The sequence below is a fragment of the Rhinopithecus bieti genome, unplaced genomic scaffold (assembly GCF_001698545.2).
Source record: "Rhinopithecus bieti isolate Rb0 unplaced genomic scaffold, ASM169854v2 scaffold_61298, whole genome shotgun sequence".
Lineage (NCBI taxonomy): Eukaryota > Metazoa > Chordata > Mammalia > Primates > Cercopithecidae > Rhinopithecus > Rhinopithecus bieti.
In genome coordinates this window covers 1,660,495-1,670,187 of record NW_016823727.1, presented here as the reverse complement: position 1 = coordinate 1,670,187, position 9,693 = coordinate 1,660,495, and positions in this window count along the sequence as shown.

Here is a 9,693-nt window from a genome sequence, read left to right as displayed (position 1 = left end):
AAAAAAAAAAAAAAAAAAAAAAAAAAAAAAAAAAAAAAAAAAAAAACCAGCTTTCAGGAGAACCAATAAAGTAAGCACTCCCACCCACCCCCAGGGAAAGCATTAATCTATTCACAAAGGATCCACCCCCATGACCCAAATGCCTCCCATTAGGTCCCTCCTCCAACATTGGGTATCAAATTTCAACATGAGCTTCGCAGAAGACAAACACACACTTACAGTATCTTACTATAGTGGGTAAGTATACGTAGGGAGACTATTTTAAAGACACTCTAAAATGGCTTATGAACACCCAAGAGGCTTATTTTTCCAGCTTCTAGGTTTGTCATTGTTGAGACCTACCACAGGCACATATGACTACCTGTGGAGTCCACCCTAGATGGAGCATGCACTGGCCTGCAGATGATTGGGGTTTTTTCAGTATAAAATGTATAAACAGATTTTGTTTTTGTTTTGTTTTTTGAAACAAGGTCTCACTCTGTCACTCAGGCTGGAATACAGTGGCACGATTTCGGCTCAGTGCAGCCTTGTCCTCCCAAGCTCAAGTCATCCTCCCACCTCAGCCTCCTAAGTAGCTGGAACTACAGATGCGCGCCACCATGCTGGCTAATTTTTGTATTTTTTTGTATTGATGGGGTTTTGCCATGTTGCCCAGGCTGATCTCAAACTCCTGGGCTCAAGCGAGCCTCCCTCCTCAGTCTCCCAAAGTGCTGGGATTACAGGCGTGAGCCACCACCACTTCCAGCTATTAACAGGTTTTTAAATTATACCCTAGATTGTCTTTGGAGAAAGAATGCAAGTATTTGAGAACAAATTAGTAAACTGGCTTTGTAATGTTGTGTGCATGTATATGTGTTTGTGCATGTGTGAGTGCCTGTGACCACTGTATATGTTGTATGTATGAGTTTATGTGAGTCTTCCCCTAAGAGATGAATCATCTATCCTCCCTGGATCTGTCATTTCCTGGTTACCAGACAGATGATTCACTCAGGTAAGAGCCAACCTATGGGACCCCAAGCAGCCTATCCCCTAGGAGCTCAGCTAACCTCCTCCCATCCACAACCGCCCCATCTTCAGGGACGCCATCATGTTGGAGACACCTGCTCACGCTGAAGCCTTTGCAGCAGCTTTGAAAAGTTCCAATCCCTTCTTATCGCAAAGGACTAATCTGCTTCTTATCGTTAAGCTTCCTTAACTACATCCCACTGTGCAGCCTAAAGGGGATTACCAGCTGTCAAGTCGCTTTTATCTTTCCACCTACCCGACAGTAGACAGGAGAGCTCAAAATGGGACAGAAATAAGAGCTAAGAGTAAAGGAATTCCCAAAGGGGCGAATCTGTGTCTCTGAGGCAATGAAAGCATCCTACACAAAATGTAAAACATGAGTCTTGGGTTTTCCTAAATTCTCCTGTCTTTTCTTGGCTGAAAGCAAGAGACCGATAAATAAGTGTCTGCCAACTGCTCGCTCTGACCAGCAAAGAAAATCAACTGGGAAAAGAAAGTCAAATCAGGAAAGCGAGTTGAGCTTGGGCTTGCATATGGGCCAGCACGCACACACGCACATACACACACGCGCACATGTATGCACGCTCACACGCGCAGGAAGAAAGGAAAGGAAAGGCCACCACCCTTCCTGAATTTTCTGAGACAGACCTACGATTGTTCCAGACAACACAGGAACTCCTGGAAGTTCAGCTGAGGAAAGAGAATGTTTTCACTTCACAGGATCATCAGACACTGGCTCTACTTCTAGCTTTATGTGTACACAGAGGTTCACAGATAATTCTGCTGTCCTGTGGGAACAAATGTCACTCTGCTGACCAGCACTCAAGTTTATTTTCCCAGTTCTGATATCTTTTCCAGTCATCGTGGAGACCGAGAGCATGATGGGCCGAGTAAAACAAAAGATCTTATTATTGTGCAAGGTCAAGCGGCCCAAATCAAGCCAAATAACTTTTAACAATGTGCATTTGTTTAAAATTTTCAATGGCTTCCCGCTTCCCTAAGGATAAATTCTCAGTTCCCTAACTCGGCCTGTAAGAAGGGTGGGCCACATACTTTAATGGTCCAAATCAGGACATTTATGAGAGTGAAAGAGAGTGCTACTAATAATAGTGCTGGGGCTGGGCTCAGTGGCTCACACCTGTAAACCCAGAACTTTGGGAGGCTGAGGCGGGCAGATTGCTTGAGCCCAGGAGTTTGGAACCAGCCTGGCCAACATGGCAAAACCCCGTCTCTACTAAAAATACAAAACTTAGCCAAGTGTGGTGGCACCCACCTGTAATCCCAGCTACTCAGGAGGCTGACGTGGGAAGATCGCTTGAGACTGAGAGGTGGACGCTGCAGTGAGCTGTGATGATGTCACTACACTCCAGTCTGAGCAACAGTCTAAGAAAATAATAATAATAGTGCTAGACAACTGCCATACACAAGAGCTGTCTTCACTGAGAGACCAGACAATGGGCACCCTACCCTGAGCTTGTGATCAACCCACTTTTCTTGCCGTCCTCTGCTCACTCTCTCCTCTAGCCACACTGGCTTCTCTCCACTTTTTGAAAGGGGCTAGCTTTCTCCAGCCTACGGGACCTTGGCATGTCCTTTCCTTTCCCTGCTCCACGGGTTTGCAGCTTCCTCACCTGGTTCACTCCTGCTCATCCCTTCTTCAGGTCTCAGCCTAGATGTCACCTGGGCAGGGAGGTGTCCTCTGCCCCCCAGGACAAGGCTAGCTCCCTCTTATGGGCTCCCATAGCATCCACAACACCCCTCATCACATCTGCGATGATTTAGTGCTTACTCCTGCCCCCACAGATGCTCGGTGTTCCACCACAAAGAACAAGCCACCGAGCCAGGTTTCCTCACTGCCGAATCCCTGGTCCCCAGTGCAGTGCTGACCTAAGGAGGTGCTGGGTTCAAGTCCCACCACAGGCATCCCCACTCCAATGCTTTAGCACCACTGCCCTTCCCCACACTGCTGTGAGTGGGGGCTGCCCTGAGTGTTCCCTTGGACCGAGGCTGCCTTTGACCTAGTCTGTCACACTGGACTGACATCAATCCACTCCGTGCTGTGCGTTCCTCCAAGGCAGAGACTGTAATTCACTCATCGAGGCACGTACTGATGAGGATACTGGTGAAGGAAACACAACATCACGACCCTCATCCGAAACCTAGGGCTTAGATGTGTTTTAGAATTTAGACTTTTTCACTTGAAAATGATCATAATATGTAATATTGCCCGTGGGGCTGGGGCAGCACCCTGCAATCTGCCACACTGATATTTCTGCAGCAAAATCAGTGAATAGTCACACTAAACGGCGAAATAAAGCCTCAAAATCATCTCACATCCTTTCAGGTCAGGCTGTGCAAGTCATTTAGTTCAGATCAGGTGAGAATTTCTGCCCAAGGATGAAGAAACTTTGGTTTTCAATAGCTTTTACATTTTAGAATTATGGGCAGGGCATGGTGGCTCACGTCTGTCATCTCGGCACTTTCGGAGATTGAGGTGGTCAGGTCATTGGAGGTCGGGAGTTCGAGACCAGCCTGGCCAACATGGTGAAACCCTGGCTCTAAAAAAAATACAAAAATCAGCCAGGTGTGGTGGCACATAGCTGTGTCCCAGCTACTCAGGAGGCTGAAGCGGGAGGCTCATTTGAGCCTGGGAGGTTGAGGCTGCAATGAGCCAAGATCATGCTACTGCATTTCAGCCTGGGCAACAGAGAGAGACTCTGACTCAAAAAAAAAAAAAATTTAGAATTCTGAAAAAGGACCGTGGACTTGTAACAGCTGACATTTCATTAACACTTATGTGCCAGGCACTACTTGAGGTTTACATACATATTATATGTCATTTAATCCTCAAAACACTCCTACAAAGTAAGTATTATGTCTTTGCTTATTTTTCAGATAAAGAAACCAAGGCATAGAGACTATAATGAACACTCAGAGAGTAAGCAGCAGAGTATAACACTGGACCCATGACCCACAGCAGGTGTTCAATGATTTCTAAATAAATGACAGGATGCTGCGAGTGTGCATGTGTTACACATAGTGAGGTAGGCTCGAAGCAGTTACGCAGGTAGACTGCTGAGATGGCCTTGCCAGTTCCTATGGAACCGTCTGCCTCAATTGCCTCTTCCAGGCATAGCTTCAAGCCCAGCTTGATGTTTACAAACACGACATGACCATACGGCACAGCCTCCTGGACACAGAAGACTGCAGCAGGGGCAGGCTCCTGACCTGTGTTTGGGCAATCATAGTGATTCCCTAAGACTTAGGAACTGGAACCACTAAGTCATTTTCTTTCTTGGTCTCTGGACTCTAAAACATAAACATGTTTCAGAGGAAAACAAGGAACAAACACAGAGCATCTATATGTTTGTACCTATATTTAGGTTAAAACCTAAATACCCAAATACAGCCTGACATATTCTAATAAGTAGCTTACGTTGTCTAATTTTTCCCCTTAAATAAAACATTGACTAGCACACAGGAACTGCTAGGACAGTTAGGACTGCTTCTGCTGCTGAAATGTAACTGATCATTAAGAGTCATTTGGTAATTAAATTATTCAACCCATGTTTACTGTGTACCTACTATGAGCCAGGAACTCTGCGAAGCAGATGGTAAACAAGACAGATGTGGTTCACGTCCTCTCAAATCACACAGTTGTAGTGGAAAGTAACACTACAGTGTGAGTGTTACGATCCATGGCGAACAAAGAGAATTCAGAGTCGTAGGTTTAAACCAATTAGTCATTGAAACTGAAGTGGAACAAAAATTGCACTGTTTATGACTTGTTCGATCCCAACAAATTCTTATTGTAAAGTTGAATGATTATGAAGAATTACTGGCATAAAATAAATACTACATGTATAAATAAAGTCATATAAATAATACTAAAACTATAAAGTCTTCATATGCATATTGAGTCATTCTAACAATCATATATCAATCATTGACCATCCAGTCTCACCATGATTAACAGAATATTAATAAGATTTGCATATATATTATGAATGTCTGATTAAACCACTTGATAGTGAAAAACTAAGTGGTTTTCAGAAAACACTCAATTCAACCAATACCTTTTGCCGGTTTAACGCCAGGGCTAGCCTAATTAAAACTACATTCTGCAGGAAGCACTTTGCAAAAATATTAGAATATATTTGAAGTTCGCAAGCTAAAAGGGCAACACTAAAAGGATTTCAGCAATAGTAAATAGGATGAGTAGCTACGGTGAGAGAAGCACATTTGATGTAATATATGAGAGGCGCTATTAGCTCTGAGTGCATTAACCTTCCTTTGCTCCTTTCTTCCTCATTAGCGTAACCCCAATTTTGTTCAGGTTACTAAGATGCCCTGCTAAATATACTCTTTCCTGACCTCTCTTGAAATCACAGATGGCCTGTATCATAGTTCTGGCGAATAAAACCTAAATAAAAATCTGTTTTGAGTTTCTTTTTTTTTTTTTTTTTTGGTGACAGAGTTTCGCTCTGTCACCAGGCTGGAGTGCAGTGGTGCCATCTCGGCTCACTGCAATCTCTGCCTCCAGGGTTCAAGCAGTTCTCCTGCCTCAGCCTCCCAAATAGCTGGGACTACAGGCACGTGCCACTACATCCAGCTAGTTTTTGTATTTTTAGTAGAGACTGGGTTTAGTAGAGACTGTGTTAGCCAGGATGGTCTCAATCTCTTGACCTCATGATCCACCAGCTGTGGCCTCCCAAAGTGCTGGGATTACAGGCATGAGCCACTGTACCTGGCCAAGTTTCTTAATAAAATGAGGCAGAGCTGGTAAGAAGAATCCTTTCCCTACCTTTCTTCTCTTCCATGCAGACATGAGCTGCAGCCACCATGCTGTCACCATGGGGACAAAAGCCAACACACCACGTAGCCCTGATGAAGCCCTGAACCCCGCCTACCTCTAGATTTTGTGTCATATGAGAAAAAAAAAATGCCCCTATTTGTCTAAACCACTATTCTTTGATTTTTCTGTTATTTGCAACCAAACATTCCTAATAAGGTAGTGCAAGACAGAGGCTGTACTTAAAATGCTTGAACCTTGGGCAACCATAGCTATAGAGACTGAGAATTCTGTGCAGTGAGAGACGGCACAGATACCAGGAAGTAGCCCATCCGTGGTGAAGCAGTGTGAAATATTGATCATTATAGAACACCAAATCAGGGCTGTGGTAGACGCTGGTGCTTGTTTACTCAACATACACTCTCCATATTTTTCCTCATCAACAGAGTCCTGCATTTGTTCCCATGGTGGGCACCCACATGTCCTTTCCTAACCCCAGGGGGCAAGTCCCATTTCAGGCATCTAGGCAAAGCCTAGTAGAAGACAGGAAGGGCAGTGCTCTGCCAACTGTGTAGACAGTGACGCTCCCTCCAGCTCCCACCTTACATTCAGGAGATTTCAATATGGAATACAGATCTAACGTGTGACTATCTCTTTGGCATGTTTAATGACATTGTCGGCCCCTTCAGGACTTTTTTGGTTTGGGGTAGAAGTAGGTATACAGGTACCTGGTATATCTGATACAGGGTTATTACTATTCTTGAACTCAAGTACAGTTGTTTGTTTTTTTTTTTTTAATTTTTTGAGTTCTCATTTTATTTTATTTTGAGTTCTCATTTTATTTTATTTTGAGTTCTCATTTTATTTTGAGTTCTCATTTTATTTTGTTTTGCAGCATAATATTCCTTTTCTTAGCTTTCCTATGACTTTACGTAGCAACCTTTGCTAAAAGAAATACAATATATGATAGACTACTTTGAAGACACATACATTGGACACCTAAAATCAACAAAAGCAGAGAGGTATGGCATAATCTTTTTCATTTGTTATGTGTTGTTCCTCGAGTCAAACTAATCATCTTAATGGCTGAAGCTTAAGCAAAATGATCCTCAAGTTAACTTTTAGGAAATTATATTGTAATATTACAGATATCTGACACCTTCATATTATAAGTACATTTTAAATAACAATAATAATTACTATTATTAACAATAATAGTGCAGTGGTACAATCTCAGCTCACTGCAACCTCCGCCTCCCAGGCTCAAAAGATCTTCCCTCCTCAGCCTCCCGAGTAGCTGGAACTATAGGTGCATGCTACCACACCCGGCTAATTTTTGTAGTTTTTATAGAGATGAGGTCTTGCTATGTTGCCCAGGCTGGTCTTGAAATCCTGGGCTCAAGCAATCCACCCGCCTTGGCCTCCCAAAGTGCTGGGATTACAGGCATGATCTACCACACTCAGCCTGTTTAAGTACTTTTGCTAACTGGATAACTTTTAAAAATCATTATTTAAAATTTTGGCAACCTCAAATTTCCATGCTCTGGTACAAAATTACACTTTCTGCTCACTTTCATCTTTGGCTGCCTTATGAAAGTTTGCTGCTTCACAGAGCAAAGCACCAGTGCTTGGTCCATAGAAGAGCATCTCACCAGGCAGCCAGCATGGATGAAAAATTATGGTGAACAACTTACACTGAAGTAATGATTACCTGCTGCATTAGGTACAAGGTTTACAGGACAAAGTAATATTTTAATTTAATAGCAGTGGTTACTTACATGATATCTTGAGTGAATTTAATAAATAGCAATCCATTATATCCAAATTACCATTTCAACATGTAAGTATTGGAAAAATTACTAATGAGATAGTTTCCATTTCTCTGAAGGCTTACAAAGACTTCAGAATTCAGTGTGTGTTTTATACTGATAAAACATCTTATTTCAAGAGCTAAATTTTAAACAGACATACTTGAGATACATTAGATTTCATAAAACTTACATTTATAAAAGTAGTTTCACGTACCTAAATTGTTTGAAACATATTTAAAAGTTTCCATAGCTGAACTATCAATAAATCATTTTCTCTTATATTTGCATCTACTTTGACAATTTCTTATCTTAGCAAAAGCATATCAACTTGAAAACTATATCTGTCCAAGTATATTTAAATAGCAGATTTTAATTTAAAATTATTAATATCAAATTCGAGTTGAAAAGCAACTCTCTAAATTTATCAATATAAATAAGTGTTTCTTTGTTTCTTTTCTTTTTTTCTTTTCTTTTTTTTTTTTTTTGGAGACGGGGTGTCGCTCTGTCACTCAGGCTGGAGTGCAGTGGCATGATCTCGGCTCACTGCAACCGCCGCCTCCCAGGTTCACGCTATTCTCCTGCCTCAGCCTCCAGAGTAGCTGGGATTACACGTGCCCACCAACGTGCCTGGCTACTTTTTGTATTTTTAGGACAGATGGGGTTTCACCATGTTGGCTAGGCTGGTCTCAAACTCCTGACCTCGTGATCTACCCATCTCGGCCTCCCAAAGTGCTGGGATTATAGGCATAAGCCACCGCACCTGGCCCTTTTTTGACCTTTTATTTTAGGTTCAGAGGTACATGTGCAGGTTTGCTATATAGGTATATTGTGTGTCACTGGGGTTTGGTGTATAGATTATTTAATCACCCAGGTAATAAACATAATACCTGATAGGTAGTTTTTCAATCCTCTCTCTCTTCCCACCCTCCACCCTCAAGTAGACCTGGCATCTGCTGTTCCCTTCTTTGTGTCCACATGTACTCAGTGTTTAGCTCCTACTTGTAAGTGAGAACATGCAGTGCTTGGTTTTCTGTTCCTGTGTTAGTTAGCTTAGAATAATGGTCTCCAGCTCCATCCATGTTACTGCAAAGGACATGAGCTCATTCTTTGTCATGGCTGTGTAGTATTCCATGGTGTATACGCACCACATTTTCTTTATCCGATCTAACATTGCTTGGCATTTAGGCTGATTCCATGCCTTTGCTACTGCAGCTTTTTAAACAGATACCATAGAGATAAGTATATTGCCCCTGAATATAATGATCTCTTCCCTTTATAATTTGAGAAGTGGTCTATACTTTTTTACTCTTATATTAAGGCTTCATTTCTAAGTAATAAAGTGTAATTTTTTTAAAAAGAAAAGAAAGCATGAAAGGGAATCTTAGACAGCAGGGCACATTCAGAAACTGCTAATGGGCCACAAAGGCTGTAGAGAAAGCAAGAGATTAAGACAGGCAGGTGGGCAATGGAGAGTTTTGTATATCGCACATCAAAGTGTGACTTTTATCCCAGGAGCAATGAGGAGCCACTGAAGGATTTTAAACAAGGGACTGACATAACCAGATTCTTTATATAGGAAGATTAAATGGGCTGCACTATGGGGAAGCAAATTGCAAGGTGGTACAGGAGTCTAGTACAAGACAGTAATGAATGATGCAGGCCTGAATTAAGGCCACAGCAGTGGATGGGTTTCAGAGGTGTTTAGGGGGTAACAGGGAAAGGGTCTGGTGACAGACTGGATTTCTTAGGTATAGAATGAGAAGGAGTGAAAGTGACTCCCAGATGTGACGGGGTGGCTGATGATGTCATCCACAGAGGCGGGGAATGCAGGAGGCTCAGGTGAATGGGAGTGTCAGGAAGGGGTGAGAGACACAAGGCACATTCAGTTTTTTGCACTTGGGATATCTCATGGAGATGATCACCAGACAACAGAATCTATAGGTCAGGCCCTCTGATCTGAGCAGTAACTATAATTTGAATGCAAATAGCAATTGAAGTCATGGGACTTCATGAGATCATCTAAAGAAAATGAAAAATTGGGAAGATGCATACGTGAAACTATAGAAAATACTAATATCAGGGATG